Raw genomic sequence first — 25,750 nt, forward strand, 5'->3', positions numbered from 1 at the left:
CAAAAGGATGACAATAAAAACAATAAAGAACTTCCCATCATTTTAAGACATCAGATTGCTTATAACCATTCCTTCTCTCTCAGAGAAAAAAAAAAACCACTAAAATCACTTTTGTATCACAGTTCTATGCCACTAGTGGCTGCTTTTATAAACCTTACTGACTAAACTTTAATTAATCCAAAACTATGACTTCAAAGCAGGAATACTGGAATGAAAAATGCTTGTGTAAACCCAGATGGTCTTGAGAAAAAAATGACAAGAGATTTTGTGAAGGGAAAAGGTAAAAGAAACTGACGGACTTAGGATGTCTTACTTTCTGTTAAGAAGCTGTTCTTCATGTGCGCTTTGAAACATATTGGTATCTTCAATTCTCATGTTATTGCTTTATTTTCATTGCACATACTGCTCTGTAATGGGGAGAAACTTCTGCTAGCCCTTACTCCTATGAACTACAACTTCAAATTGTGTTCTTCTGCTATTTAGTTCCCAAGAATATCTTCCTGAGTTTGATAATACTATGTTGTGTGTCTATTAAGTCACTTTTATAGGATCCAACATAACCAGCACCTGCTTAGATGAAGCCTGAAGACAACTTTGGGTTTCTGTGGAGGCCATTTGATATCTGCTTTCTTTTATGGTTGACCTTGAAGGGGAGTTCAGTTTGGTAATTTATGGCAAACAGCATCCAGGAAGACCCATTTGCAAGATTCACTGTCACTTAGTGCTAAACGATCGCTCCTGACTCTGAAGACAATCTGAGTCCCTGACAGGGCAATCCCATAAAAAATATTGCTTGGCCACCCAGGTGTCTTTTCCAATTATCTGGAGTAGAAATTAATACTTTTAAAAGCTGCTAGTTTTTGAAAGGTTATTCCAATTTATTCCAGTAGTTTCTTTTACACATTATGATAAATTGGTTTATTACACCGTTATTTTCAATGTCAGCTTTTTGGAAGATTGAATCATAATGTTGAAACATTAGAGTGAATGGCAAACATATTATTTTACAGCTGAGTAATATATTCCCTCTAAAAAATTTTGCTCTGTTTTTAATAACAGGTAATTTTATGATTGTATTGCTTAATGCTGTTTCCCCACAGTATTTATTTCTATGTAGTAAGGACTGGGGGACTTTCTCTCCAGCTGTCAGTGACAGCTTGGACAGGACACAAAATCTATGGTAGTACAATAATCCAAATTGTGAGCTGTGCTTTTAAGTATAAGAATTCGTGATTTCTCAGTATCAGTTTAATATATGGAGCAGCTCCAGGGAGAATAAATGGTGAGGCTCACTTTAGTGGGCTTCTAAATTTAGAAGCTAGGTTTTTTTAATGTCATGTTTTCTTCTTTGATTTTTTTTTTCTTTCAGTGATAATCTCTGGGTGCTATTTTTGTTCCCCAAATCCTCTCCAACGGATCTATAAAAGGACTGTAATTAGCATTTTAATGGGAATAGTTGAATCTCACAGTTTCCCTACAGCGAGCATATTCCTATTTATGTAAAGCTCAGCAATACTCAAAGACATAAGAAATTCATAGTTTCTTTTATTCTTCCTTTTTTTTCTTTTTTTTTTTTTTTCCAGCTTGTTTTGGTTTTGGGGGGGAAGTTTTCTTATTTTGTTTTGTTTTGGAAGCTGGGAGAGGAGGAGACAGGGTGGGGCAGAGAATAAACAAAGCTAAAACCCTCATCCTTTTTGACACTGTATCTGCTTGCAGAACAGTTTCTTTTTCCAGCATGAAAAACAATTTTTTTGGCTCTCTATCATCAGTTCTGCAGGTGGCTGAATACTTTGAACTCCTATTGACTTCTTTCACAGCACAATAAAGTTTCCATCCTGAGGTGCACAGCAATGCCCCATGTATTTTTTAATTGGAACAATTATCTCAGAATGGTTCAGTACAAAGTACTATTTCAAAAAGACAATTTCCTGTAGGTAAATGGTGTCAATTTCAAAAGTAGTAGGTTACTTCTAATGAGTGTCTGACACTATTTTTCAAGCAGGCACATGTACAGATAAAGATTTGGATCTCAGCCCAAATGTTTAGAGAGTAAGACACCTACAGCTCAAATAGTCAGATAATGGTATCAGAAATAATCTTCCCTCAAACCCAGAACTTCTTTGCCTTCACGACCTTCTGTTGGCTGTGAGTAAGAAAACTTACCATACAGCCTGAGGTCCTCACAGAGATTCCATTCTCTGTTTCCATGTGCTGATTTCCATGTCATTGTGGAGGGTAAAGCCCTGATGAATTTATCTTCTTTGTGATGTGGAGAAATAATTTAAGTCTATAATATGTAGTGTTTGTATGCCTGCATCACATCTCAGCCTCAGGTTCTATATAAGTAATAGTTTACAAATGGAATGGTTTCATGGATAAGAAACAGGTTCTATTGCAGGAGAACAGGCAAGGCTCCTGTTGTAGCTGGGACAAGTTGGTGGCACTGTTTGTGTGAAATTGTGGGTCCTATGTGCCCCATAAGGAGGTGTGTGCCCCACCTTTGTCCAGGAACTCACGGGTGTGCTGCCCTCTTCACGCCCACAATATTCACATGCAGCCTTTGTGAAGACTCTCAAGAGGCTGCTGAACAGTGCTGAGCTGTGTCTGCACTTCAAGATTCCTGGATTTAGCAGACCACAAACCACTAAATCTGTAACTACGTTGACTAGTCTGCTCGTTTTTAAAAGTAAATATTTTCTGACTCTATTCCCTAGAAATGCTGGTGGGTAAGGGTTAGGAAAGATGTTTTTCCCCAGTCCTATCAATATTTTTCCCACTTTATCATATTAATATCAATGAAAAGGTCATATACCTGAAATTCAAATCAATGGAGGAGTGATTTCCAGATATTTCTGGTTAAAACACAATAAATAACCATATATACATAGGAGTTTCTTATTTTCCTGAATAACGAGATTTATCTCCAGTCGCAGTAAATATTGAACTTGGCTTTAAATTGGTCAGAATTAATCTTTCTGGTCAATAAATCTTGATATTTCCCTCCACAGAGATCAATACCTGTTTAATATATCAGATTATTGAATGAGATTAATAAATATAGCTCTCTTTGAAGACTCTCATAAATGGTGAACAGTCCAAGTTAGGAGGCTTCACAAAGGCTCACAACATGCTATATAGCCTATCTCAGTGGAATGTTAAGAAACTGCTGAACTGTGCATTAAATAAATTACTGTATTGCTCAGAGAGTTACAGTAAGGTCTATTAAGTACTTATTTAAAGACTTGGCAACAGTGAACAAAAAAATAAATAATTCAAGTAGCACCTCTAATCTTGTTTTCTTTCTCCTTAATTGGTTTTACAGCATTGTTTTGACATTTACCCTTGAATTAAAAAAAAAAAAAAAAAAAAAAAAAAAAAAAAAAAAAAAAAAAAAAAAAAACCTCAGAAAGAGGAAAATGCGTGCTGTGCACTAATCCAGCTGTCAACTGAGTGCTTACATATTGATGTATCAGAACAGCACAGGGGCTCCACTCTGTCTTCAGAGCTGGCCAAGCCCATTATTGGTATGCAGTTATATGGGCTCCTGGCATTGCAGAAAAACTAAGTTTAAGAACCATGTGTTTGTACAAATGTGAATGTATAAACATAAAATTATTTTTAAAATATAGAGCTATTGCATCATTATCTCAGGAAGACTCCAAATGCATGTCCAATCTATCACCCAGGGAGGCATCTAAATGCCAAACATTTGCCAAGAAGGACAGATGGATCCAGAAGAGCTCAACAGCTGGAAAACTCAAGAAGTAAAGGACAGCCAACGCTTTTGCTGTTCAGATTTTCCCAGCCAGTTGGGAGCCCTGGAGTGATTCTAGCATTAAGATCTTAAGTTGGAAAGGAATGTGTCAGGTCATATTTCAACTCAGCTTTTACTACTGGAAAAATTGTTGTTGGTTTTAGTTTTAATTAAGTTTACAGAATATAAGACATAGTTTGGTTTCTGCAGAAGTTTTTCAGATTTTTTTATCTAAAGTGTTTTGTATTAACTGCCTATTTTATTCAAAAATATTAAGTTTATAGACAGGATTTTTTTTTTTTTTTTTAAGAGAAAAGGGAGTAGGTAAATAAAAAAACACATTTTCCTTTTCATGAGTTTTAATTTTGCTACATAATTTTCTTATGATATATAAGTCTGCATGTCTGAGTACAGGTAAATAAAAACATACATAGACATATGAGAAATGAGATTATACTGCCCTTTTTTGAGCAATGTATGAATCCATTCAAAGAATACATTTAGTGAACCCTGAAATGGTAAAAATACAGCACATACTGCATTTAGCTATCATATTGACACCTCTTGGAACTTCAGATGGAAGTATTAACACTTTTGTCATGTACATATCACCTCCATGCATATTCATATTGAAACTTCTATGCATAGTAAACAATATTTTTTCTGTTACAGACACAGTATGGGTTTGTATGTGTATCAAGTGTTTAAAAAATTACATTTTCCAACACATCATTTTCTTTCTTTTCTTCTAAAAAATGACTTTTTTTTTTGAAAATATCTTTCTAACTATGTACTAAAATACAAAAGTTCAAAACAAAGACCATTAATTAATGTAAAACTGAAGAATATATTTTTCTTACTCAGATAAATGTAGAAATACTCTTCTAATTTATACTTATCTCTCTTATTTTAATAGGATGTAATTTTAAAAACAAAGTTTCCTTTGTACTTGGGCCATCAAGGTGTACCCAGAGTGCAGAAATTCTACCATACCTACTTATAACGAAATTCTACTGATTGTTGGAAAATTGAAGTAAAGTTAATAAAATCCCTTCTGACAGTAATGAATTTTCTCTCTTCATTATGATATGTGGTTGAGGTGACTTATATTGACACCTCCCCAGTAAGCCCAGACAACAAAGGTAAAACCCACTGCTCTTATTTCCCATTCAATTTCACATTCAATTTGTCTGTAATAAACATCTTTATGAATCTTACTGTTAATTCATTCACCTATATCCGTTATAGTTAATATGTGACTAACCATGAAACGTGAAACAAATCTAATTAGCTTCATCACTGTTTTGAGCCAGGTTACTAACCATTCACTATTAGGATAAAGTAGCTTTTATATACCCTTTTAGCTGTTAAGAAGACTGAATTGCTAGCTCAGCTGATAGCTTATCAAGTGGCCTGGGTTAAGTCACTTCTAGTCCCCTTACTTCATTCCCACATCAAAAAAGAGAAACAATTCACATTAAGTCCTTAATTAGTCCTTGTTGTGAGCTCAGGGAACAAAACCCTGTTACATCACTAGTATTTGCTTTGTAATACTCTACTGGTCCCCCTGCAGGACTGATGTCTCTTGGAACTGGCTGAAGAAGAACTGAGAGTCAAGCCTGAATTAGTCAGTTACCCACTGAAACCTTCTCTCTACAGAGAAGGACAACCTTCCACAAGTGGCAGGTGTGACCCATGTGAAAATGATGCCATAGGCTGAGATGAATTACCTTTGGAACATACCTGTTGCTCTCCACTGAGAGTGCCCTTACAGCTTACTTACACTCGAAACCTAGGGGAGTAATCAAATACCTAAATATATGTCCTTAGTGCATTTTGTGGTGCCCCAGAGAATTGCAGCTCTGCAAGGTGGGAGTCCTCCATCGTTCCTGTGCCAAAGCTGTTAGCATGCATTTTGAGTTACCATCTAAATTGGAACTCAATGTCTATGCTAGGTACCTGTGTTGCTCTTCACATTTTAGGGCACTGCAGTGGAAGGAATTTTTTCCCCCTCCCCAGGCAGCATACAGTGAATCTCATGCATGAAGTGCAATGTTACAGCCCTTGGATGAGACGTGTCTTGAGAACATGCTTACATATGCAAAGCAACATTTCCTGGAAATTGAAAATATTGTTCTTTCAAATAAGAAGTATTTTTATCAGACAATTATATGTTTGTCCATGCTAGTATATCACTGATATTTGTCTTAAGCAACAAACTTATCCATGGTAATATGACTGAAGCAATAACTTTGAGGGTTGCACTCTTAAAATAATTATTCTGGTCTGGTTTTATTTTCTTTCTTTTTTAAGGACATATTTTGTCTGCAGATACATGACTTGTTTTCTAAAAGAGTCCCTTCTTTAAAAGTAAAGAAAATCAAATAATATTGATCTAATTGTGCACTGACTAATGAGTGTCTCAGGAAAGCAAATAATTGGGGAAAAAGGAGGTGACATGTTTGTAGTTTGGCCATATCTATTACCATCTTAATTTCATAAAACTATGGGCTGACCTTGAAATGACCATGCATTTTACAAGCTCAGATGACCAGACACCATTCAAGAGAGCAAAAGCAGTCAGCTGACCAGTCACTTAAACTGAAGAACAGATCAATCATAAACTTAGAGATTTTGCATACAGTTTTAAAATAAATCCCTACAGTGGTCTTTTGTTGCAGATGAATTCTACACTCTCCATGGTTTGGGCAACTGTAGTTTCCTTTGAATTTGCATTTACCAATCTAACAAGTTTAGTTTTCACATCCTTAGCAAAACATGGGATTGGGAAACTCATTCTCTCAGGTGGCTTAATTCAGCTCCCATTAAAATCAATCAAATTACCCTGTTAGCTAAAGTGAAATCTGAGTTATATTCTACACACAGAACAGCTGTGCAGGATCAGCTCAAAAGTGCCATTTACTCCAGCTTCCCATTTCTGACAAGAATATATAAAGTGTGCTTATGGAAGAAGTCATGGAAACGGAGCAAATACACAATGATACTTTAACTTGTACCCTTGCTACTCCCAGGAATTTGCATTTCAGAGACTTTGTGGGCTATATGTTGTAATCACTTCACTCTCTTTAATATCTTTTTATGGATTTTTCATTGAAAATCTTCAATCTGCCTTTGAATCCACTTATACATTTGACATTTGCGAAGAGTTCCACAACTGAATTATGCCTTATTTGAAAAAGTACTTACTTTTGTTTATTTTAAACTGCCTAATAATAATCTCATTTGGTTCTTCCTAGTTCTTACATCCTGAAAAATAGTGAATAATCAGTGTCATGTTCAGCATCTACATGCAATTCACAATTTTATAGACTTAAATCATAATTTCCTTCTACAATATTACTTTTTCAACCTGAAGAGTTCCAGTTTATGTAATTACCTCTCACAGGAAGAGCATTGCTCACCTTCTTTGAAAAACTTGTAATTCTCCTTGGTCTTGTTTGAAGTGACACAGCAAGAACTATTTGCAGAATGTAAGATGCAAATATACCAGGAATACACACAGTGGCACACAGTTTCCTCTGTTATTATCCCTTTTTTCCTGCCATTTCTTTACTATTTCAACTGCCCTGAGCACTAAGATACTGCCTACATTTGGCACACAGCTATTTTCATCCATTTCTCTTGTTGATCAAGAGCTGATTTTCATGATTCTGCTTTAGTGTAAATTAGACACATAATACAAACATTCTAGTTTGCCTTTTTAAGGACCGAATTTGGTCTGCCATCTCATTTCCCTGTCATTTGGTACCATGAAATGCATAGAATTATAGAATCATAGAATGGTTTGGAAGAGACCTTAAAGATGACCTGGTTCCAACACTCCTGCCAGCTTCCACTAGACTAGCTTGATCAAAAATTCCTTCCGCAACTCTTCTTAATCAGGGGTTTTTTGGACTAACGTGAAATTTTTATGATACCAACAGTTTCACTCTTCAACCTCACAACAGTTTCTAAGTCAGTTTTGTCTGTGTGTAATGACAAATCAGAATAAAGGTTCCTCAGAGAGATTGATTGTTTATTGAACCTCTTCTTTAGAAAGAGCTGGAATTTTGATGTAGTAACTGAGCTGCAGTTTTACACTGTTCTATCTTCCCACCTGTCTGTGTGAATTCCAAATCCTCAAAGTTTCATTTTTCGGACACATCCTCACCTGCTCCCTCACCCCAGGCAGGTGCTATCCCTCACATTATTAATTTGGGATTAAACCGGTGTTAATTTCTTTCAGTGGCAATTTGGGGCATTCAGGAGTGACTCCCTTCAGTCACTCCAGCCAGTCTTGTGCCAGTCCTTCCAAGTGGCCACAGTCCCACTCTCCAGTGAAGCTGGACTCTGCTCGCTGCCCTCACCATGAAAATATTAGTGCCTCTGAGAGCCCTATAAGTGCTGCCAGCAAAGCTTGTCTGAGCAAGGCATTTAGCATATTCTGGATGGGGTGGCACATTTTAGGGGTGGTGCAAAACTGTTTCTAGTAACCCATTTGAACAAAAATAGAAAAAGATACATGAAAAAACAACAACAAGAGCGTTAGCGTACCGTATATGCAATATTTGGTTAAAAAGCACAGCTGTATTAGGGGCATCCCTGTGGGGATCTGTGAAAACAACAACAAAACCCTTGAAGTTAAAACACTATCCAACACGCTTTAATCAAAAGCCATGTGGACTTTTTGGATGCTCTCTTCCATCATTGCTGTGATTAACATCATCTGTTCTTTCTGGCAAGCAAATAAATAGATAACTAAAACATGGTCAGATACTCTTGCCTGAAATGTGACAAATATGCCTTGCCAGCAGACGAGAGTCACCTCCCTCTCAGAGATTTACCAAACTCAAAAACTTGTGAGGCATTTTTTTAGTTTATTTGGCATGCAAAATGTGGGAGGTACGCTTCAGTAAAATGCTGTCCTGTATGTGAGTATGCCTCCTGAATAAGAACTGATACCAAACACAGCAGGCTATGTGAGTTACTTCTTAAGATAAATTAAATTTGCTTTTTTAATCCCTACCTTTCTGAAGACAAGGTGATTTAGTTAAATATGCTGTCCATATTTGTCTGTCAGGCTCTTATGCCTTCCTATTAATTTTTGAAACCCTCAACCAGACTTTACAGAAGGTAGAGGAGTTAGTGATAGCTACAAAGAGAAAATAATTTGCGTATATAAAATGGCTATTTTTATTATTAGAATATTTGCTTCTACTATGTGGAAAGGCTGTGTGCCTGAATCAAAATGGAAAGTAGTAGAAGTCATATTTAGGCTTAAATATCAAAGCTTTATTGATTTTTTTTTTTTTTTACCTTCTTTACAAATATACTTGGAGTGATGTATTAAAAAAAAAACCAAAAAAACCACAACTATGAATGAGCAAAATGAAAAGTTTAAATTCTTTTTCAAACAAATCTCTCTGTATCTGGAGGTGAACATGGAAAGCATGGTACAGACAGCACTGATTCAATTTCTGTGATTTTTTTACATCTAAAGAGCAGCTTTTTATCCCAAGTGTGTTGTATCATATCCTCTGGGTCAATTTACCCTTCTCTCCAACAAATCACAAGATTGTACTGTGTACTTCACCTTGTAGGTGCAAGAGGCAATATCTGCAAAAGTAATAAAAGGAAAAATGTTTCAAGCTGTTAGAACTGTAATGGACCTTACATTCAGGAACAGCCTTTATTAAAGGTTTCCACATATTTTTTTCTTGTTAGAAATACTGAATTGCTAAGAACTGAAAACTGTATTTTTTCATGTAATTTTTCATGTAAAATATGAAACACAACTAACACTAGATGCCAATGAAAAGAGCTGTCATTTTCTTGATAGCATGAACCATGTTACGTGTGAGTTTGTGTTTAGAAAAGCAATAATTTCTTTTGAGAGGCTTTCATATTTAAAAATGTGTACATTAAGATATCCACTCAAAAATACTGGTTGTTCACATATTGACTAGCATTTCAGAAAAAGATGTCAGAGTCCTCATCCAGTTTCTTCTACAGTTTTGATCTCAGACGTCAAATTTGCATGGAAGAAAAGTTACCTAAAGACTGTAGATTATGTAACACCTTTTGCTGGCAATGAATTACATAGACCTCTGATTTAATCTACCTTGGCAAATTCTATGACCCTGTTTTTCTTCGAGTCTCTTCAATGTACCTTCATATCAATAGAAATCCTGAGAGTGGTGTCAAGAAAAGCAAATTCATATTTGTAGGATGTCTAGTAGTTAACACAGAAACAACAGAAGCAATGAAAGATGAAGGAAAAGGGTTTCTTATTTTAGATGTGTTGATGTGCTGCCTACAAGGAGAACACATTAACAGCATAGTTAACAATCATCACTTAATTACTCTGCTTTCACAGGTGTTTTTACAGGTGCTTTCACAGCAATCCTTCCAGTTATCCTTTCAGATAACCTTCCTTTTTTATAAAAAGCCTTTTCTTGAAAGCAAATATTTGGATAATTTTCTTTCTCAGAAATTCTACATTGAGTGAAATGACTTTGCTCAATGCCATGAGGAAACAAACAAAACAACAACAACAAAAATTCTTATTCATGTGAAGAGAGAGAACTTTGTGCTAAAGAGTGAAATCATGAAAACATTCCAATGTAAGTAAAATATGATGAACATAAACAAGAGGAATTTCCTCTGTAATGATGGAAGGGACTCAGCTTTCTCATATAAGTACAATGACCTATTAATATGTAGAGGACACATAAAATATAGTACTAAAGGGAAGGGAAAGAGATTTTAAGAGGAAATACTAGTCTAAAAAACAGCAAATGACAGTTGTCAAGACACATTGTGGAGTAAAATTTGGTAAGAGCTTTCAGATTAAGATTTTGAGCTTAATATTTCAGAAAATGACAAAGAATTTAAAAAACAAATATTTTTTTTCAGTCAGAAAAAAGAAATCAGTCTCTCTTCAGTGATTTTTCAACATGATTTTTCAATCTTCCATGTGTTTGCTCCCTCTTTTTCAAATCTTATAGTCAGTCTGCATATTAGAATTGTCCCTAAGATACCTGAAGTCTCGCTAATAGTTTGCACACCTAAAATGATTTTACTTTCAAAAAGCAGGTAGCCAATGTCACTTAAACAGACTTTAAAAATTTAATATATTTAGAACGGACATGTGTTTTGCTAGCAAAAGAAACAGTTATTTAATATTCCCTCAAACGCAATCAAGAAGAGATGATGATGAGACAATGCTCCTTTATTGTGTGCCCCTTTGTGTCTGCAAGTCACCTTGCATGAGTTTGATAAAAGACTGCATGAAATAACTCCTAGACATATCCTAGAAAACCGGCAACACAATTTATTTTCACTTTATGAGCATGCTAGCACTCAATTCACATCCTCTGCGCTGTATCTGGGCATACATATTTCTTTCAAACTCACTTTTCCACTTACTCTCTTTGCTGGTTCCTATACTTCAGCCCATTTCTTTGTATCATAACTTCCTCCTGCTTTTTCCAATTTTACTCTATTTTGAGGCTCAGTTCAATGCTCGTGCTCATTTTCTGAAACGGCTGAATTATTTTGATCCTGAAAATTCCGTGCCCAAAACTGAGGCTGAGAAAGACACCTGACAGAAAACTCAAGCCTGTTTATTTCAAAATCCAGGAGAGTTTGAAGCCACAAAAAGCATCCTCTGCTATTAGGAAACATCAGGAAATTTTTAGTTGGATCAGCAATTTCTACCTCACCTCTAAGTTCTTCCTTTCTAGTGCAGCAGGGGATGTGCCCAAAGAAGCAAGAACAGAGAAGGAGCTTTTCAGGTGGTAAAATTATGCCTCAATTGGACAAAAGACCCAATAACAACCCATTCATTTAATTGCCTGAAATATGCCAGGATTTCACTCAAAATCATCTCAGGCTTGTGATGCTAAATTATTTTTATTCATAACAAGTTCAAAGGGAGCTAATGACTCTCAGCCCCTTCTAGAAGTGAATATTAACAAACAACATGGCCAGGCAGATAGGACCAAAGGGAGGAATCCCTGTGGATGAGTGAGATAAAAGGCTTGCCTCAGGTTGGTGCCCTGGAAAACAGCTGTTAGGGAAAGCTGAAAACTCCTTTGTCAGCGCATTTGGAAAGAGGCTGGCTGTGCAATTTGAGGCAGCTTTACCTTCACCAGCAGATGTCCCAGCTGCTGATGGCTGCCTTCACGTCCTTTGGATCCTGCTGCACGGTGCATCAGTTCCCAAAACAGAAGAAAGGACACAATCAATCCAGCTTCTTATCCGCAACACCACCTTGGACCACTTTCTGTGAAGACCCACGTCAGCAGGGAGGTGGGAACAGACCCTTGTCCTGAGCTGGGTGGTGTGTTTTCTCAAAAGACATCCCTGGTCTGTGCTAGAATACCATCACTTCATCCTCTTCCACAGCACACAGCACAGCCACCTGCAAGAGACCTCCTAGGTGACATCTGGGGCGGTGCTCTGCAGGTTTGTGTGACAGGGCATGGGACGGAGACACCAGGCTTCACTCTTGGGTGTCATGCAAAGGAACAATTTCACAGGTGTGACATTTTGTGCTGACAAAAAATTTGCTGGACTACTTTCTCTGTTTTTTTTTTTTTTTTTCTTTTTTTTTTTCTTGGTAACTATCTGAAGTTAAGGTAATTTTTGTTCTGGCAAACACCAAATCACTTTCTTTTGGCAAACAAACCCCCCCCCCTCAGATGACGTGTTTTAGATTTGCATGTTTTCCATAAGCTAAAATTTTGAAAAATATTTAGAGGCCTAAATCTCCAAATGCTGTCTTATCACTCCACTGTAAAAGGGAGTTTGAAATAGAGTTTCATATATTATTTAAAGCCTTGTAGATTTGTTATTTCCTGACAGCCATTCTAATTTCATGAAGTGGTTCTCTATGCTAGAATTTTCTCAGCAAAGCTGTCTTGAAGATTTAGGTTAAAAATAACAACTACATCATGAAAGTAGTAAAAATGTCACAATTTGGTAAAGGAAATTCAGAGAACTTTTGAATGTTAAAAGCAGTATGGAGGACTGGTGCAGTAAAACAGAGATATTTTAATTTTCAAAAACTTCAAAAATGGTTTTCACTGGCTTGGGTTACTGGTAACATTCTTAAATGAGCGCCATGTCTTTCAAGTGTTATTTTTTAAATCTTCCTTAGGCAGACCAGTAAATTGGCCTTTTAAATCTCCACACAACCTCTTTTTGCAAGGAATCTAATAAGAAACATCACAGTTATAGTCCAGATTTCTATGACTGCAATTGCTTTTCTGTTAACAAAGAATCTTGGAAGATTCCCCAGAAGAACGCTGGGAAGTGGAGGAGGTTCCCCTTGGTCTTGCAGCACCCCAGCACTCTGGGGGAGGACTCCCACACTTCACTGCTGCACCGAGGCAGTCCCTGACCATGATGAGTGGCACATTGCATGAAACAATGCAGATAACCACAGCTACAGGTTGCTCTACCCAGTGTTGCTTCTTGTCTGAGGTTCTGGTCCAGTGTACAGGGGAAATTGTTTCACGGAAAGTCTCGCACCAGAGTCTTTATAGGAGCTAGGCTTGCCTGGTGTGAATGAAAAGAATGTGTCCTCCCTTCGTAAGCAGGGCATCACATATCCCGAGTAACAATTACAGAATTACCAGAGCCAGGTGAGGAATCTAGAAATCATGCTGCCTAATGTACTTCAACCTCAGGGTTTAAAAAAAAAAAAAAATAAAAAAATAAAAAAAAATAATAAAACTGCACAAAACCTTTACCTTGATGCAAGAAAGTAAAAGGTCTCAGGCCACTGCCACACTTGTGTCAACATCTTGGAAAACCAGAGGTGCAACCAGTGCTGGTACAATCCCCTCTGACATCAGAGAAGTGCAGCCAAGGACTCCCTGCAGAGATCAGGAGTAGCTAATGATGTAGAGGGGAGCTTCCCAGCATGAGTTCCTGCAGCTGCTCACTGTGCCAGTGCTCTTCCTTCCTTCAAAGGCTTTCTTTCTGGTCTATAAATAGAAGAAATGCAGATGTGTGCTGTGAGGGGGTGGAAGGCACTGTGGAATAGCTGCTTTCCAAAGCTACAGAAGTTAAGGCAAGTGCAATAATGCATTCGACTCATCCTGTACTTGGCACTGAGTCAGCATCTTAGAGCAAAGGAGGGATTGCATGCTGCAAGGTTGCACACAACTAGTGACAATCAGCCTTACAGGAATAAGAATCAAGAGCAGCTTATTCCAGTCACTTTAATAAAATCATTATAGAAAAAAGTTACCCAGGGCTAAAGGGATTCTGAACACTGCTCCATAACCAAGCTGATGTCATGCAGCAGGAGGAGGCTGACAGCTGGCATGTGCCCCTCCACATTGTGCCTGACTCATGCTCTCACTGACACAACTTGCTTGAATGAAACAACCGATGCTGTTCTGTGGATGCCACCCAGAGCTTCACCAGACAGATCCATATTGGTGCTAATATCAAAGGGTATCAGCTGCCCGTGTTAATGTAGGAGAGAAAAGGATCTCTCAGCATTTGCTGCCAACATGCTACTCTCAGTCTTGCCTTGGTGAGGATATTATGATGGGAGAAGTCTTATGGTTTTCCTCCTTAATTCCTCCCAGCCAGAGGAATTGGGACATTCGCTAGGCAAGGGTCAGAAGGGGCAGCCCTTTCCCTCTATGGACTGAATGGAAGCAAGGACACAAATTTTGTTTGCACACGGCTTGACTTTCTGTAAAAATCTTCTTGTTTTTCTTAATTTATAGCTCTTAGAATTTTTCTGCCTTTGGGGCTGAGTTTGCTTTTTCCTGAAAACTGGTCTCTCTCTTCAGCTGTTACCTGGGGGGCACCGGGTGAGAAGGAATTATAAAATCACCATTAAAGAAAGATTACTATGCATTTGCTTCCTTTTCTGCTCATATCCATACCTGAACATTTATTTCTCTTGTTGCCATATATCGGAAGAATTTTTAAAAGGCCTGCCACTAATGAAGAATTTCATATATTAACCCCCAGGCTGATGTAGTAGCACACAACAGACATCCAGCTTAGTTTTATGCGAGGCAATTTGAGTTCCACAGAGCAATTTCACCAGCCTACAGGGACAATCAGGCACTCAACAATATATTTAGAGTTTGCTGGAAATTTTTCAACAGAAAAGATTTTCAATATAAACCAGGAGCATTATTGATGAAAATGTGATTATAAACTACATTATAAATTGCCTCTTGAAATGATTGTTTATTTGGTTTTGCTGGTACCTGTCCAGCTGGCTAGAGAAAAATAATTGTCTTCCAGGTTTTCTTTCTACATTTTTCAGTCAGTTTTCTGATGGAAAATGTTGAGAGGGAAAATGGTAATAATGTGAAACAAAGCAGCATTTTTCAAAATACTCTTTGTTTAGAAAAAATGCCCATTTCTCAGTCCTTGAAATTTTAACAGCTCTAATTCTTATGTATGCATGAAACGAAGAGAAAAATTGTTCCAGTAACTTGTCCCCTTAAGCAGAAAACCTTGCCCTCATGTCTCGCCTGCCCGTGGCTGCCAGCCATTTTTCATCATATTTTGCCCATTTGCATCCTTTCTCTACCCCTTCTATAGCCCCATGCCATTTGCAGAACACTTGCAGGTGCTGTTTTTCCCTGGCATTCCCTGAGCTGCTCCTGCACCGGCATGACTCTTTAATACGGCGTGTTGGCAGAGCTCCACGTGGAGCACTCGCCAAGATTTCCCTTCTCTTCCCCTTGGTGGATGAAGGAGTGCAAAATAAACTCAGCAGAAATTTGCATTCAGGCTTACATGGACGGAGCAGAGTTTTGATGGACTGACCAAACTTATCAGAAGTTTTCACTTTTCTTTCAGTCACAGGGAGAAGGGTTGTCACATCTTCAGGTTACTCTGTATGTGAAAAGAGCTGCACACAGTTAATGAAAGTCACAGGAGCAGCTCAACTGTGCTTTCAGGTCCAGAGCATGAGAGATCATATATCACTGTAACCTAGCTAACCTTCCCTGTACTAAATGACAAACTGCTGCAAATAGCCTTTGGGTCAGGTCTTGCATTCACTAAAATACTTGTCCTTCAGCTGAGGACTCTGTTGAGCTCATATATCACACAGCATCTTAAATCACACAGACTTGCATAAATGCTAAACACTAATTAAGACTGAAAAAAATACTGAAAGATAAAGTCCATGAAACAGGTCAAATCAAGGCTTAATTATATTTTGAATTTATCTTTTTAGATGACCTCAGAAAGACAGAAGACTGTAATTTTCTATGTGTTTATTAAGTTGTTACTGTACTTCCTGGTGCAACTCATATCTCCCTCAGAAGCCATTCAGACTACAGCTCGTGCTCAGCCAAAAAAAGGATTTCCAGTTGGACACTTCAAAGAAGCAGGATGTGGCAGCCTTGTTGAGCTCAGAGGCGCTTGGCTGGTGCTACGAAGCTTTTCAAATTGTCTTTACATAGGACATGTCTGCTGATTAATGGATCCTAACAAGCAGTTCTTAAAAGGTTTTATTTGAAAGATTTTATTTCACTGAGCATTGTTTGTTGGGAAAATGTTATTTGAAACCTTTCGAGGACTGCTCTAAAAACACATTTTGGAATAAAACAGAAACCATAAATGTTGGCTTTGTGCAGCAACACAATGTGGCAATCATTACTTAAGCACATCTCCATGAATGCTAAATGCTTTCTGAGCAGGGTTTCCGCCCTGAGGAACAAGCCTGTTAAGAAGAAACAGCTAAACAGTCAGCAGACACTGAAGAAAGGGAAAACGGTTGACAATTTATATATCAAATCAGTCAATTCCTTGAAAGTACCACGGCGGCAGTGTTGGGGTTTTTTATGTGACAGAAGGCAGGAAGATAGCAGATATGCTCAGGGAGGTCGGTCAGTGAATATAGAGCTTTGAGGTGATGGAGAAGCTGACAAACTGGCTGATTTGATGTGAATTGAATTGCACCGAGGTTTTCAGAACTGAGTAGCACGACTTTGTGTAGGGCACACAGTATAAATAATGAAAAAGAGAAGGAGACACCGTACTGAGTACTGAGTCATATGTTCTGAGATAAGATATGAGTTGCTGGCAGGAAAATGCAGGACCTATTCTGAGCACAGCTTCAGAAGAGAGGACTCAGAAGAGAGAGGTGACAAGGGAGGAGAGAAGGAGGTACAGTGCAGGAGGTCAGGAGGAGTCACTCAACACATGACAAGCACTTGTCTTCTGCATTTCAAAATATGATGTTAGCACAGTAGCCATATTTGATAGTAACAGTATAAACAAGTTAGTTCCAGCCCTCTCTCCGTTCCTAGAAATCAGACACAAAGGATGTCATAGCACTAGCTGGATTAAAAGTCTGTCATTTTCCCTTTGCACCCGGGCTGTTGTTACTGCTGGCCTCTGATTCAGCAGCCCCGGATGCAGAGGTGTGATCCCCTTCAGCAGCTGAGCTATGGCCTGTGCTCTGCTGCCTGAGGTTCTGGGTTCGTCCCTAGAAAACTGTTACCAGCTGGTGGAATTTAAAGACGGTCCAAAGCTGCTTTGAATTACACCCCAGCTGTGATTAGTGTAGGAATGTAACAGGAACAGAGCTTCTGTGAAAACTGCATGGTAATGTTGTGCAAGGCAAGGAAAGAGAGAGCCCAGCACATTTGTTTAAAAAGTTACAATGTATCTGCAGCTTTTAAAATTAACATTTAAAAGGAATTCAGACAAAATTGTGATTGTTAGGTGTTTGATACATCTTCTGATTAGCCTTTGTTGGAATTAACTGTACTGCAGAATAATTATCTATACACAATTTGCTGCCTTAGCATTATAACCTAATCACATCTGTATAGCCTTCTGTATGACTTTTTTAATTGGTTCTGTAATAGCCTCAGTGTAAAAAACAGTAACCTGAAGTGATTAGTCATTCATTATTTCCCCTGTCTCTGACTCAAAAGAAAAAAAGATCAGCTAATCAAATCCACAACACTACACAGTCTTTTCCAGAAGTAGATGGAAGTACCAGAAGCTGCTTTTAGGGGGCAGAAAATCATTTCAATTCTTTCCCCAAATGACTGCACAAAGTTCGATGTGGAGTTCTTACAATATCTGCCTTGAAACCGCTCTGGGTTTATTTACATCAGAGAATTCTTGTAATTGTGTGTAAGCCAGACTTACGTAGCAAAAAGGAGAAATACATTCTTTTTATGTCCGGCACTATCTTATTGACAGAAAAAAATTCACTGGATTAATAAATATTAAACAGCAAAATGCAATTCAAATCAAACCATACATATGAAAGTACCATATGTAGAAATTATAACTTGCAGCTAACTATGCTGGCTTACAGTCTGGAGTGAAATTAACTGGCACTGTTTTATAAATCTTAAAAGCATAAGGGCTAAACAGCTAGTTTTGCATCTTGAGACAGAAAAAAAGTGGTTGCATATAAGGTGTATTGTTTCATATTCTTAATTTAATATACAATTCTATACATATATATATAAAATATGTAGTTGTGGACCAAAAATTATAACAGAAGTGTAACAAAAGTATAACTAAAGTGAAAAAAAATATAAGTATACTATACAGCCTTATTACAATACTCCATCTTATATATGATCTGTAGATTGTGACACAATATAGTTTTATGTTAAGCATTATTTAAAGGCTTAAATAAAGTCTGCACATGTGACCACTATTAGAAGAACACAAGCCCTATGAGGAATGACTGAGGGAGTTGGGGTTGTTCAGCCTGGAGAAAAGGAGACTCAGAGGTGACCTCATCACTCTCTACAACTCCCTGAAAGATGGTTGTAGCCAGGCAGAGGTTGGTCTCTTTCTCCAGGCAGCAACTGACAGAACGAGAGGACACAGTCTTAAACTGAGCCAAGGGCAATATGGGTTGGATTTTTAGGAAACTGGTTTTTACAGAAAGGGTGATAAAGTATTGGAACGGTGTGCCTGGGGAGGTGGTGGAGTCATTATCCTTGGATGTGTTAAAAAAAGACTGGCTGTGGCACTCAGTGGTATTGTTTAGGTGTTAGAGCATGGGTTGGATTTTGTGATCCTGAAGGTCTCTTCCAACCTAGACATTCTGTGATTCTGTGAGTTATAAATGTCGTTATTTTATTTACTAGTGCATATGTAGCCAGTGCACTCGCTAAAACACATCTTTTCTTGTGTACACATCTTTTCACTGTACATAGCTAGAGAAAGCCCCTAACTTGAACATTTTGAATCTAATTAGACGAAATGAAGAAAGAACATATTTTAAGACATGGAGCTGGGGCACAGATATTCTTATATACTTTGCTGCCAGCAAATAGTCATTAGGCAAAAGGGAAACACACTTGGACATTCTGAGTCCTAATGACGTATCCTTCCTTATCCTTCCTTCTCTGCTAATGTCCATCCTATTCTGCTATTCCCCTTTTTATCCTATTTTATCTTGCTCTGTATTATTTTTTTTTTCCCAGCCAGACTATATAATGGTCAAAGATAATACCAGAGGTGCCAGAGGATAGAACTTGCATTGACAAGCTGATGATGTCTGGTGCTGGTACCCATTTATTCACTTAAAACTGCAGATCTGGCAGCAGAAAACTGAGAGGGAGCTTGTACTTCCTTGAGTCATCCTCAAAGGATGTAACAACAAGCCCAGGGCATCAAGCTGACTGATTTTACATGAAGGCTAAAGTGCCGCTGCTCAGCATTGTCATGACCCCTGTGCTCTGCAGGTTTGTATTTCGTGGGATGCCTTCCAGTGATGCCTTCCAGTGATCTGCTCTATCTCCCATCCTGCAGTCCCTCAGATGTGCACTGGAGAGGTAACCTTGGGCACCAGCACCAAGGAAGAAGATTTAAAGCCTTTTCAAAGTCCTACCCAGCTCAATAGCAGCCTTCTGACGCTGGATTTGCTTGGACTCAGCATGGTCAGCCAGAATACCTAGTTAGGTCACAAAAAACATGATTTGCTAAAAAATATTGAAAAAAAATTTACTTTCTATCAGATTTGAGCTTATCTTTTGGACAACACATCAATACTGTTTGAAAGCTGTTCTCCATGGCCATTAAAGCTGGTCAATTGGCTGCTGATAGATTGAGGAGGGTGGGGTTTTTCATTCTGTTTCTCCTCTTTAGTTACATGGATCTAGGAAATTAGGATTTATAAAAGAAATTAGTCACTGAATATGCACTGTAAAAAGATAAAGGTGGGATAGAGAGAGAAAAATTAGCTCTTACTGAGACAAAAATTTTATGCTTGTATGGCCAGCGGGTATAATTCAAATGGAGCTGAAACTTGAAGAATATTTTTTATGCTAAATTTTTGAGAGAAGGACCTTCTTTCCTATCTATGTTTTATCTAAATACACTGTTCTATCCAAATGGAGAATATGTTCTATCCAAAGGAGAATAAAAAATACCTGTCTTTTAATTGTGTTAGCAGAAGCTAACTCTGTGACTTTATTTTCTAATTAGATAGATAGATAGATAGATAGATAGATAGATAGATAGATTTTAATGGTTCGTCATTTTAAATGACATGAGCAATTAAGAGGAGAATAGCACATGTTGAAATATTTGAGCAGGAATTCAGCAGAAATTTTCACATAAACCCAAATATAAGAGCTTTTTCTTATGTTCCTAAGTACTGCTACTGCCTAAAAATATTATATATCCATATTGAATGATACTTTTGCAACAGATCTTGATAGGAATAAGGTGTCTCCAGAATTCAATAGCAGCAGATATAATTTTTCAAGCAAATATTTTTAAAATACATACAGACCTTCCTTCATATACTTATGTATGTATGTACACATAACGACATCCTCTGTGACCACCCTACTTTTCAGAGGCAAATCTTGGAATCTAATGCATTACAAATCCTAATATCATGCTCCCACCACACACTAATTTATCAAAACATTTTTCCTAGAAGATGGCTGTCTTCCAAAGTTTTGAAGCTATGGGCTGTATTCTGCCTGTGTATTTCAGTCTCCTTTAAGGTGGGCTGCAAGGCAAGCGTGGGACTCACTGAGTTCTTAGCAATGGCAGGATGGGGGATCACTTGCTCTTATGGAGAGTGACAGCACCTTAAAGAAAGGACAATAGAAACTGGACACCCGGTTTCTTCAGAGCATATTTCCAGATTCTGACCCTAGTTTCAGGGGCTGGGTGGGAAAACAGAAGTTTCAGGTACTGTTGTAGAAAAATAGCATAGTAAGTCTGCTTGGAGGAGTTGTCCTTGTGACGGGTAAAAGAAAGGAACACACTTGTGGAATAAGGGAAAAGCAAAGTAGGAAAGTACAGAGCACAGGGTGCTGCTGGTGGAGCTGCTTTTGCTGTCTCGAGTACCCACGCTCTGGTGGAGAGAAAGGGGGATTCCTGCTGTAGCAGTGCTGGCAGTGCTCTGGCCCTGCATCTGGAGCACTTCTGGGCACCCATGCAGCCAGCCTTCACTCAGTAGCCTCTGTAGCAGCTTGTCCTGACAGTCCCCCACCCCCCAGTCCCCTCTAGGTATCTCTGGTAGTCTAGTAACTTCAACATGACAAGATCAGCTTGCAAGGTTTACTGTCAGTGTGGAGGGAATGATCCCTCACTTAACATCATTCTACAGACAGGGATAGTATCTTGTTAGGCCAAGAGAAAATTACCTTAAGTTGTGCCAGAGGAACTCTAGATTGGATATTACGGTAAATTCTTTGTGGAAAAGACTGTCAAGCATTGGAACAGGCTTCCCAGAGAGCTGACAGGGTCAGTATCTAAAAAATATGTAGACATGGCACTTAGGGACATGGCTTAGTGATGCACTTGGCAGTGCTGCACTGATAGCTGGACTCTGCGATCTTAAGTCTCTTCTAACATAAATTGTTCAATAACTCTGTGATTCCTTGATTCTATAGTTTCTAAAACAAGGCATGATCACATAACTCTGTAAACAGCTAATCATAATATTGATGACAAAAAAAAAAAAAAAAATCCTGAAATGATCAGTAGCTGCATGAACAGTGACAATGGGAGATACAACAGAAATTGCACAAGAACTAGGGTATACCTAGTAAAACAAATGCTTTACATACATCTTACTTCTAAAAATTATCCCTCTCTGGATTGAGGCAGCAACAAGAACTGAACAACAACAGGCAATTCTCCCATAAATGCACCTTCCTCTGGAACAGCTGGGCAAATCTCCTGATCGGAGATCTTTGAAACTAAATTGGACATTTCATCAAGAAGTGATTGTTAGGAGAAAGCCTGTGTGGAAAAAACACAGTATGTCACTTTAATCTTTACCTCCTAGAGTATGATTCAATTGAATTAAAATTATCCTGGACTTTTGCAAATCTATTTCCTATAGGAATATATTTGATAGTCCTCAACAAGTTTGTTCCTGGGCCTGCTAAAGACAGCAGAAATTCTATTTCAGTTTTGCAGTAGTACTGCAAAATCATAGCCTTGTTTTTTTTCAAAATGATCTGTTTTATGTATATTTATGCTTATATGATGAATATAAATACCTGATGCCCATACACCAAGCAACCATCTGTGTAAAAGTTAGTGTCAGGCAACACAATATGAATCTTTGACTAAATCAATTTCAAAAAGTGATAAAAGTGTTGTAGTACCTAGTAATCATTGTGTAACTTCTCCAGGCAAGAAGTGAGTGGAGATTTTGATGAAGAGGCCTTTTCTTTTTCTTACTTCCACCTGACCCATCCCCTAGATAATCTGATCTCAGTATAGCTCATTTAAAATCCTCTCTCAGGATCACAAGCACCAAGGACTGCACCCACACTGGTAAGACAGTGCCTAGAGATAGAGGCTAAGACACTGTGGTTGTTCACTAACAGAGAGCATTCTCCCTGACTTGCACTTGGGTTCATGTCACCTAGAATTCCTAAACCAATGTTCCAGCACTGTTCAGGAGGTTTTAAGTAAAATAGCTGTGGTCATCCGGTTTTAAAGAGTATTTAGCCTTCGGGTTGCAAACTTCTTTTAAGGCCAAAGAGCAGGCTATAGAGCACACTAAGGACTTCTCCATTTACCAGTCCCAATGTAGAGTTGGATACTGCAATAACAATGACGCTTCATGGCTTTAACACCTCTTGGTACCATGTGCATTCTCCCTTGTAGTGTAACCACATGGTGGAATATCAGCCTTCAGCACAAAGGAATTGCGCCTCCAGGGACACAGGTGCATGTGACTGCTATGGGTATTTACTGGGAGAAATGCTTATGTAAAACAAGCAAACATGTGCACCTTTTAGTGGAAAATCCATCTCCCTTAAATTGTGTCTCCAGAGGGCCATTTAAAATGGTTTTTCGCAGCATAAAGATGCAATATTGTGCTCAGTAATTCTTAGTACTCTTTGTGCTAGGAAAATTATTCTCCTAATCTCATACTCCTGAGAAGCATAAAAGAAATAAAGCTATTGATATTAGTTCCTGGACTCTGAAGAGATGCTATTGCAATTTTGTCACTATACTACAGAGACGTGTTCATCAGCATTAGACTTTTAATTGTTGCAAACCTATACAGAATTCAGTTAATTGTGTCTTTTAAAAACTCTCTGCATAAAAGTAGGTTTAAATATTGCCCCAATATGTTTCCCTTATAAGCGTTTACATTGCTGGATATATATGCTGGGATGTTTGTTATCCTTATTTTGCTTTCTAAGTTTTACTTGAGATCAAAGGACTTCAGATATCACAGCAGACAAAGGATGTGCAACATTCATTGGTACCTTTGCATGTCCTTACCTATTTATGTCCCTTCCTGTGACACTCATGCATCCCTGATTGTCACAGTGTGCCTGGGCCAGGATTATAAATATAAATAGGCAGGCACTTGCACACTGGTGGTGTGCCAGACTGGCTGGGGTGAAACAAGTGGCACAGACCCCAGTGATGAGAACTGGACACCCAGGCCAACAAAACTGTCGAATGTCCAGTGTTGCCTGAAGTGCCCGTGGCTTCACACAAATGTTCAAGTTTCTAGCACCAATATAACACAAAATTTGAAGGATGACATTTGTGATGACAGTAAAGAATGGAAAAGAGGATGTTCTCCAAATACTCTTCTTCTAGCTGCATCTTGATTGCCCTTACATTTTGAGGTCTCAGGATCTGAGTTGTTGCGGTTCTGAACTTCAAAGCCAAATCGGAGAATGAGTCGTGAGCAGAATTTTGTCCTGGGTTCTCTGATGTTCCCACTGAGGCTAGACTTTCTCAGCTCTGTGGAGGTTTCATTTCAATCCACATCCACGTTTGTGCTGGAATTAGTCTGGTTGAGGCAGGGGAATGCTTTTTCAGTTGCATTTTGCCATTAATGAATACAAAATCCGATCTGATTAATAACCAGTGTGTTGCAAGCCCCAACCGACTCAGGAATAAATGATTAGCCAATGGATCTTGCTGTCAAAAGAAATGATTGAGGACACAAACTGAATAGGATTAAATTTGACACTAAAATTTTAAATAATGAAATCAGAAAAGTACCATGTCCTGAGCACAACCCAATCACTGACAGAGAGGATCTATTTTCCCCATTAAGCAAGTTCATCAACAAACGAACATTTTGATCATATTTCATCATGTTGTCTCCAAATCATTTTTTGCCATGCAGTTCCAGGGAGAGGGAGAAGTAGGGAGAAGGAAAGAGCTGGCAGACTTTGGTCTCCCGTGGAAACTGTTAGGAATAACTTGCTCAGATTCTCTCAGTATAGTGGGAAAGAACAGTCCTGAGAAAAGGGGTCTGACCCTGTGTGCCCAAGAGGCAGCAGAGTTAGCACTGGGTCAGGTACACCTTATGAAGGGACAGTGGCATCAGGGAGAAGGATGCAGCAGGGGCTGGTTTTATTGGGCACTTTGGACAGTGGTCCAAACTTGGGCTGAACTTTCCAGCCTGCCCAGAGCACAGCTCTATCCTGACCACAGAAAGACAACCACTGCCTAGGTAAGCTGTCAGTTTCGCTTCGTCTAATAATATCTCCATTCCTAATGGCAATTTCTGGGATTTTTAACAATGTAATTTTGGTAATCCTAATTCGTGTACACCTGCAGAGATTTGTTACTTAGCAGCTCTGAAACTTTTGTGCATGTAAACAGATGCAAAAAAATACTCGGAAAACACATTGATGAAATTTCTTTTGTGTCACATCAGCCTTATTTCATTCTCTGGTTTCAGAAAATGTGATATGAAAGAACTGGACAACCTATAATGGAGTACTGTATTGGAAATCAGCCTAAATATGGAATTGGGTCTGGTCTCTTGCAAGTATTGGACCAAATACATTGTTGTCAATGTTTTACACCAATTAGCCACTCATTCAAGGAGTTGTGCCATGCACAGAAATCATTTGCCTGCATGAGTGATCAGAAGGGGTTAAAAAATGTAATATTTGAATCCTGGAAGTAAATCCTGGAATTGCATCCCCAAAAGAGAATTATCTTTTGCAGATTGCATGCCAAGCTTTTTCTGAGTTATTATCACAGATGGTGAAAAATTCCCATGGCCTTATACTCATGTTCTTTTTCATTCCAAATGGAGTCCTTTGTGAAATACCAGCGTGATTGCATATGTTTGAACTCTGACTGTCCACTTAAACGTATGCTGCACTTCAGTGGTGTGGTCTCCGGGAGGGACTGCTAGGCTCTGGTACAGGAGGTTTACAACAATTTATTTTCACCCCAAGGCCACTGAAACTCTGCCTAGCATTACCTCTGCCAGACTATACAGCTAAACTGGAACAGTCAGAGCTGAAACACCGTCTGCCATGCTCTTCTTAATCCAACAGAACTGCAAGATTCACGAAGGCAAGTCTAGTTTCTCTCTATCCTCTACACCAAGGTCCATAGATCCATCACTTCCCTCAGCTCTCCCCAGTGATCCTTCAGCTCCAGAGTTCAGGATTTTCTCACAGATCTGGTGGGAAATGAGGCATGACTGGCTCTGTGATCTCTTGGTCATTGGTCTGATGGATGAACTCAGACAAGGTGCTTCAACTC

General features: G+C 38.5%; 1 protein-coding gene across 3 annotated transcripts in view; it reads left to right on the forward strand.

Annotated features, from left to right (window-relative positions):
• HS3ST5 (heparan sulfate-glucosamine 3-sulfotransferase 5) overlaps positions 1–25,750 on the forward strand; it is a 195,240-nt gene that overhangs the window by 136,904 nt on the left and 32,586 nt on the right. The gene's annotated exons all lie outside the window — the stretch shown is intronic.

Source organism: Hirundo rustica, chromosome 3 (assembly GCF_015227805.2).
Source record: "Hirundo rustica isolate bHirRus1 chromosome 3, bHirRus1.pri.v3, whole genome shotgun sequence".
Classification (NCBI taxonomy): Eukaryota; Metazoa; Chordata; class Aves; order Passeriformes; family Hirundinidae; genus Hirundo; species Hirundo rustica.